This window comes from Lycium barbarum, chromosome 1, assembly GCF_019175385.1.
Source record: "Lycium barbarum isolate Lr01 chromosome 1, ASM1917538v2, whole genome shotgun sequence".
Lineage (NCBI taxonomy): Eukaryota > Viridiplantae > Streptophyta > Magnoliopsida > Solanales > Solanaceae > Lycium > Lycium barbarum.
Genome location: NC_083337.1, coordinates 160,325,237 through 160,333,767, shown reverse-complemented (window position 1 = coordinate 160,333,767; position 8,531 = coordinate 160,325,237).

Sequence of the window (8,531 nt, the reverse complement as noted above, 5' to 3'; positions counted from 1 at the left end):
TGGGTTTTTATTTAGTTGGGTCGGGTTTAAAAAATGAAATCGGATTTTTTTTTGGGGAAATTTGGGGATTTCCATTAAGACAAGGACATATTTGAAAACTTTAATGATGGGAGGGGTATTTTTATCCAAATTCATAAAGGAGGATATTTAGCCCTTTTCACAAAATGGAGGAGTAATTTTGACCGTTTTCCCTTATTTTAATTTCTCATCAATATCAGTACGATTCAATTAATTATGGAGTTATTGATCGAGAAAACTATAGTTCAAAAGACATAAAATTTGAATAAATTATGTATATCACTAGATTAGGTCTATAATACAAGGTAGCAAAAAAATTGACGAGGATGTCGCGCACCGTATTGGAGTGAGGTGGATGAAATGGAATCTTGCTTTTGGTGTCCTAGGTGATAAGAATGTGTCACCTAGGCTTGTTCACAAGGTGAAGGTGGCAGAGATGAGGATGCTCAGGTGGATGTGTTGGTATACTAGGAGAGATATTATTAGGAATGAAGCTATTGGGGGCAAGGTGCGAGTGGCCTCTGTGGAGGACAAGATAAGGGAAGTGAGGCTAAGATGGTTTGGGCGTGAGGAGGAGGTGTGCAGATGCACTAGTGAGGAGGTGAGGGAGGTCCGTTATAGTGGATGTTAGGAGAAATAGAGGTAGGCCGAAGAAGAACTGGGGGGAGGGGGGGTTGATTCGGCAGGACATGGCACACCTCCGGCTTACTGAGGACATTGAAACTAAATATAAAGGTCTGGAGGTCAAAAATTAGAGTAGAAGGTTAGTAGGTAGCCCCCAGCCGAGCACTATAGCACTTTATCGGAAGGAGATAGGGGCTAGTCTTCACTTCCCCTTTCCTCCTCAGCAACATTCATATATAGTACTTGCATAGTATCTTCTATTTCGTTTTGATTGTTACATGTTGCTTCTTTAGCTGTGTCCATCTTGCCACTTTGCTATTGTTATTTTTTGCTTTATAGCCTATCATGTGGTCTTGTTTTAGTTGTTTTGTACCTTGCTATTGTATTGTTATATTTTTTTTCTTGCAAATATGCTTCAATTTCTTTTCTTTTGAGCTGAGGGTGTGGCATGATATTTCGAAAACAACCTCTCTACGCCCTACAAAGATAAGGGTAAGGTTTACATACATCCTACTCTCCCGAAACCCTATTTGTGAGATTACATTGGGCATGTTGTTATTGTTGTTAATGTATATCACTAGATTTTTTTGGGAAAAAATAAGGGGAAATTTCAGTAATGTACAATTTAGCACACAAAATTACATCTGGGTAGCCATATTTTTAAATTACAAACCTATGACCCAACAAATTATGGCCGCAGCTTGTATATACAGCATTATACAACAATGTACAACTTTATACAACTTTATACACCTACTGTAGACAATGTATAAACCTTGTATAAAAATGTATAATAACGTATAAGAGGTGTTTATACACACTTCTACAGTGTTATGCAGTGTTATACAATGTTTATACAGTGTTAAAAGTGTAACATAGTGTATGTGTTTTGTATACACTTTACCCTTAAAAAAACACCAACATTAGAAAGAGATTTTGAAGGAAAAATAGCATCTTGGAGTTTGATATGGAGGGGGGGGGGGGGGGGGTTGGCTATCTCGGTTAATAACTTTTTTTTAAAAGTGGGGTGAAGGCTTAAAAATGTAAGGAAAAAAACTATGGCCATTTCGGGTAAATATTTTACCCAAGATGCCATAGAGTGTTATTTTCCCAAAAAGTAAGGTATAGACATGATATTTAAGTCAAGTAACAAAGATAGAAAGAAAAACTTAAGAAAAGCATACTTTGGTGGCTTGCTACTAAATGTTGAAATCAATTTAGTTTCAATAGTAATATATTATAGTTTCCACTTGTGGATTATACTGGGTATGTTGTTGTAGTAATATACTATAGTCTTAAGTGTGAATCGCAGCTATTTACATCTAAATCGGACAAAAGTTCATGTTCAATCGATTGAGACCACCATTTAAGTCCTACTTAAAGTTCTTAAAATTTGTAAATCTACTTATTTCAAACCACTTAAAATGTGGTGTGTATCAAGTTCATCCACTTTTGCCAAAATTTTAGCATTTCGAACCACTTCAAACAGTTGTGTCTGAAGCATCCTATTTTGACTGAATTTCAAACATATGTGGCTGAATTGGATCTTTTTTTGCCTGAACTTCAGTATCTTTTGTCGAAAGTTTAGGCATTTTTAAGTGAAGTTCGTGGATATATAATAGAAATTTAGTCATTTTTGTATAAACTTCTGGCCGAAATGCCCGAATTCCAAGATATGTAACTTTAGACATGAGCCGTCAATGTTTGAAATGACTAGACGTATTAAAATTCTAACAAAATGAATATAAATTAAATTGCAGCTTCCAACTAGGATATCCGTGAAATTTTCACTCAAAATCCACATAAGCCCCAAAATAAAAATTATAGTGTATTGATATTTTTAAACTTAATATATACGTAATATATTATTCAATATTTTTTGAGTCTTTTAATAAGTTTAAAACTCATCTTAGTTATTCGATATATTATAGATTCATATTAAAATATACGATTCAAAAGAAAACTAATCATCGATTACAATTAAGATTCAATCTATACTGATTTTTTAGGAAAACATGGACACCAGGAAACATCCATAATCTAGCATTTTAGTTGGTTTTACGTAAATTTTTTAAAGAAATTAGTAACAATTAATTATAAATTTCTTCTAAACTTTGTAAAATAATCTACTTGTTAATATTTGGGTCAATTGTTGTTATGAAATGAGCTAAACTTGCGTTTATTGGCTATCGATGCGAGTTTTTAACGTGTGAGCGTTTTGTATAAAGGAAAATGGTCAAAATAGCCCTTGAATTATGTGAAGTCATCAGTATTAGGATAATACCATGGTTATTCCCCCCCCCCCCCCCCCCCCTCAAAAAAAAGGGAAAAAAACAAGATAACTGTAATTATTTAATCTCTCCGTCCCAAAAAAATTATGTTACTTTCCTTATTATTTTATCCCAAAAAATTTGACACGTTTTTTAGGAAAATAATTTGTGAGCAAAATGGGGACATTTAAGACATTTCACCTGAGTTATAACGGTATTATGGGCACTTCCCACTTTTTACTTATGTTTCAAATGCAGTAAAACTTTCTCTCTCTACTGACATACATTTAATGAGTTGTCTTTCCAAAACATTGACAATTATTTTTCTTATTCATACCTACAATTTAAAAAAAAAAACTCTTAACTAAAAAATTTGACTGTCGTATAAGTTTTTTTCTGAAAGGAGAAAATAATGAAGGCTAGCTTGATTACTTGTGTTAAATGTAGAAAATAACTTGTACTTGATGTAGAATAAAAAATGTGTTAAAGCATATGCACCTTATTACTAATTTTATACAAAAACCTGTAAATGTAGAAAAACAATGAAAGGCTATTTTTGATTTTTTTTTTGATAATTAAACTTTCCATTAATCACCAAGTAGAGTCTTCACAAAAATGCAGCTTAGCTAAACACAACCAGCTATATCAGAAAATAAACAATCTCTATTCCTCTTATTCCTGCTACCTATCTTATGGTTTAAAATTGTAACTTTTGTACCATAACCCGCAAAACACCAGTGGCTCTAACATCACAAACATATGCAATTTCTCTAGCTATAATCTATCCCTTGTAACCCCTTCAAAAATTTGATTGTTCCTTTCCTTCCATACCGCATGTATACACTCTGCATAGACCATCTTCATCATTCTTGCCAGCTTTGATTTCCCTTTCGAGTGGTGAACAATCCAAGTAAAGAATTGGGTCCGGGTTGTGCTTGAATTAGCCTGTATCTGCATCCACTTCATGAGTTTATCCCACAGCTCTAAAGAGAATCTGCATTCATAGAACAAATGGTCCTTTCCTCACTGCTTTTACACATAATGCACTAAGTATCAAGTCAACACCAACTCCCCATTTAGCTAATCGGTCAACAGTTAATAATTTACCATGGCATTGCAACCACATTGTGAACACAACTTTAGGTCTGACTTCATTCTGAAACGTTAGGCATCTCCAGACCATCTTTGGATAATCACCTACCAATTGCAAGTAAGTTTTGTTGGGAATAAAATAGACCCACAAAATAATATACCCGGTATTAGTGATAAACGCGGAACACTAAGTTATGATTAAATCAGCAAGAATAATATTGCAGCAATAATGACACCAAGATTTTACGTGGAAACCCTTCTAAATAAGGGAAAAACCACGGCCAAGAGGAGCAGCTGATATCACTATAGTAAGGAATTTTACATTGTGTTTTTACACTGTGTAGCCACGAGTATAAATACTCCAAAGATCACCACTCACTCAAAAAGAAATAACAAACACTCTTTTCTTTTTCCCACCTCACTACAATATCCCTCACACTCTAATTTTCTTCACAAATTATTTTCTTACAGTCTATGGAATACCTTGCTCTCTATAATTTTTTCTCTTTTCTGGTGTATTACAAATGACAGAAAGTTTCCCTATTTATAAGGATGAAATAGACCTATTGATGTCATCAGTGACATTACTTGAATGTAGCAAGTCAAGGTGTTCACTGTGAACACATTCAATAGCCGATTATCCCATTTCAAAAATAGCTGCCAATGTGATTTCATGTACATTTTGTCAAAGAAAGATAATCTTCCTTCCTTAAAATATGGGATAGGGGGCTGGACCCCACAAATCTCCCCCTCCGGTTCCATTCACCTGAATGAGGGTACACTAGCTTCTAGTTTGAGTGCATGCCGACAAGTTCTTTGCACAGTTCGAACTTGTCTCTCGATACCACCTTGGTCAGCATATCTGCAAGATTTTCATTCCTCTGAACCTTCTTGACTTGGAACAATTCGCTCTCCAATTGCTCACGAATCCAATGATATTTGACATCGACGTGTTTTGTTTTCGCATGGTACATAGAATTCTTACTCATGTCTATTTCACTCTAACTGTCGCAATAGACAACATACTCCATTTGCTGCAATCCAAGTTCTTGAAGAAATCTCTTAAGCCATATCATCTCCTTGCCAGCTTCAGTAGCCACAATATACTCCGCTTCAGTTGTAGACAGTGCAACACACTTCTGCAACTTTGACTGCCATGATATAGCTCCCCCTGAAAAAGTAAACAAATATCCAGTAGTGGATTTTCTGTTATCAAGGTCACCTGCCATATCAGAATCTGTATAGCCCTTCAAGATTGGATTTGATCCTCCAAAACACAAGCATTCATCTAAGCTTCCTCTTAGATACCTGAGTATCCACTTCACAACTTCCTAATGCTCTTTCCCTGTATTTTCGAGAAATCTGCTAACAATACCGACTGCATGAGAAATATCTGGTCGAGTGCATACCATTGCATATATCACACTTCCGACGGTAGAGGAATAAGGGATCTTGGCCATTCTCTCTTTTTCCTCCATTGTTGCAGGACACATCTTCTTGCTCAATTTCAGATGACCAGGAAGAGGTGTGCTAACCCACTTAGCATTCTTCATATTGAAGCGCTCTAGTACACGTTCTATGTACTTTTTCTGTGACAAGTAAAGCTTCCTTTCGTCTCTCGAACAAGTAATTCTCATGCCCAAAATCTGCTTAGCATGACCCAAGTCTTTCATTGCAAAAGACTTACTCAATTGTTTCTTCAACTCATCAATCTTGGAAGCATTCCTGCCTATAATCAACATATCATCCGCATATAGCAGAAGGATGATAAAGTCATCATCAGAGAATCGTTGTACAAACACACAGTGATCTGAAGAAGTCTTCTTGTAGCCTTGCTCCCCCATAACAGATTCAAACTTCTTGTACCACTGTCTGGGAGATTGCTTCAATCCATATAGACTCTTCTTAAGTTTGCATACAAGATTTTCTTTACCTTTTGCCTTGAAGCCCTCGGGTTGTTCCATATAAACCTCCTCTTCTAAGTCACCGTGAAGAAAAGCAGTCTTCACATCCATCTGCTCAATCTCCAAATCAAGACTAGCATTCAAACCAAGAACTGTCTGAATGGAGGACATTTTCACTACAAGAGAAAATATTTCGTCAAAGTCAATACCTTTCCTTTGACCAAATCCCTTAACAACCAATCTAACTTTGTATCTGGGCTTCAAGCTGTGTTCTTCGGCTGTAACTTTGAACACCCACTTGTTCTTCAAAGCTCTTATGCCCTTAGGCAATTTCACCAACTCATAAGTATAATTCTTATGCAGAGATTTCATCTCATCTTGCATGGCTTCAATCCATTGATCCTTGTGCTCATCTTCCATGGCCTCCCCATAACATTCAAGTTCTCCCCCCATCAATGAGTAATACATACTCATTGGGTGAATAACGGGAAGAAGGAACATGTTGTCTAGTAGACCTTCTAAGTGAAATATCTGACTCATCTACGACTTCATGAGTAGGAGCATCTACCTCATCAATAGCAGCATCGTTATCATCATCAACATGCTGATCTGGAACATGATTCTGGGCAACACCATCATCATCGAGCCCACCAACGTCATCAACATTTGTATGAGGGACTTGATCAAGATTAACTAAACCTTCAGAACTTGAAGATTTTATCTTCTCCGCTTTGTTAATATCTTCAATAGTTTGATCCTCCACGAAGATAACATCACAGCTTCTCACGACCTTCTTCTCAATTGGATCATATAGCCTGTAACCAAACTCATCAAGGTCATAACCAATGAAGATGCACTGCTTTGTCTTGGAAGTTAATTTTGACGTCTCATCTTTAGGTACATGTACAAAAGCTTTACAACCAAACACTTTCAAATGGTCATAGGAAACATCCTTGCCATACCAAACTCTGTTTGGAACATCACTTTGCAAAGCAACCGCAGAGGATAGATTAATAACACGTGCGACGGTCAACAAAGCCTTACCCCAAAAGGAATTCAGCAACTTTGCTTCAGAGAGCAAACATCTGACTCTTTCCATCAAGGTCCTATTCATCCTCTCTGCTAAACCATTAAGCTGAGGAGTCTTCTGATGTCTGATACCCTGTTGCTTGCAGTATTCGTCAAACGGTCCACAATATTCACCACCGTTATCAGCACGAGTACACTTCAGCTTCTTTCCAGTTTCTCTTTCAACTGAAGCCTGAAACTGCTTAAAGACACCCAACACTTGGTCTTTAGTATTCAAGACGTAGACCCAAAGTTTCCTTGAGCAATCATCAATAAAAGTAGCAAATTAAAGTGCACCACCCAAAATCCTTGTCTTAATTGGACCACACAAATCTGAATGCACCAAGTCAAGAACTCTGTCTTTATTGAAGGAGTATGAGACTTGAAAGAAACTCTATTCTGTTTTCCAGCCAAGCAGTGCTCACACTTTTCTAATTTAGCACTTTCGAAATTTGACAATAATTTCTTTTTGGCCAGAACATTTAGTCCTTTCTAGCTAATATGGCTAAGCCTCTTATGCCATAATATTGAAGAGTTATTGCTCTCAACTGCATTCACCATATCAACACAGGTAGAGGCCGTAGTCCAATATAGACCACGACGCGTTTTGCCACGAGCCACAATCATGGAAACTTTAGTAAGCTTCCACTTTCCAGCACCATTGGTACTGACATATCCCTCATCATTCAAAACACCAACAGAGATCAAGTGCAAACGAACATCGGGTGCATGCTTTAAATTGTTTAAAACTAGTTTAGTTCTAATACTAGTTTCCAGACAAATCGTTCCAACACCAGCCACCCTAGATACAGTCTCATTACCCATACTCAAAGTTCCAAAGTCACCCGGAGTATAGGATGAGAAAAATTCCTTCCTTGATGTCACATGAGATGCGGCACCACTGTCCACAACCCAGATTGACTAATCACAGGCAATATTTATCAAATTCAAATCAAGGACAGTAACAAGATCTTCTGTAGTGACGGTGGCTACACGATTTCCATCTTCTTTCTTTTCCTCCTTATCTCTATTCTCCTTTTTCAAAATCCGGCAGAACTTCTTCGTGTGCCCTTTTTTCCCGCAATGATAGCACTCAATATCTTTAAGTATGCTTTTGGATTTGCTTCTATTTTGAGAACCACGATTCTTGCCTCTCCCCCTAGTGTCAGTCACCAAGACATCTGATGAGGAGGAACCTTGAGATTTTCTTCTCATCTCTTCATTTAAAAGACTGCTCTTAGTAAGATCCATAGAGATCACACCATCCGGAGCAGAATTTGATAATGAACTTCTAATAATTTCCTAAGAATCTGGTAGGGAACCAAGTAGAAACAAGCCTTGAATTTCTTCATCAAAATTAATGCCCATAATAGGTTCATGATCCCCTGAAAAATATTCAGATGATCTGTCATTGCGGAACCATCGTGGTATTTTAAACCTAACATCTGCTTTATCAAAAACATCTTGTTGTTTCCAGTTTTTCAAGCATACAAACTTTTAAGATACTCCCATAGGGTCCGAGTATACGTCTCTCCATAAATATGGTTCAACACAT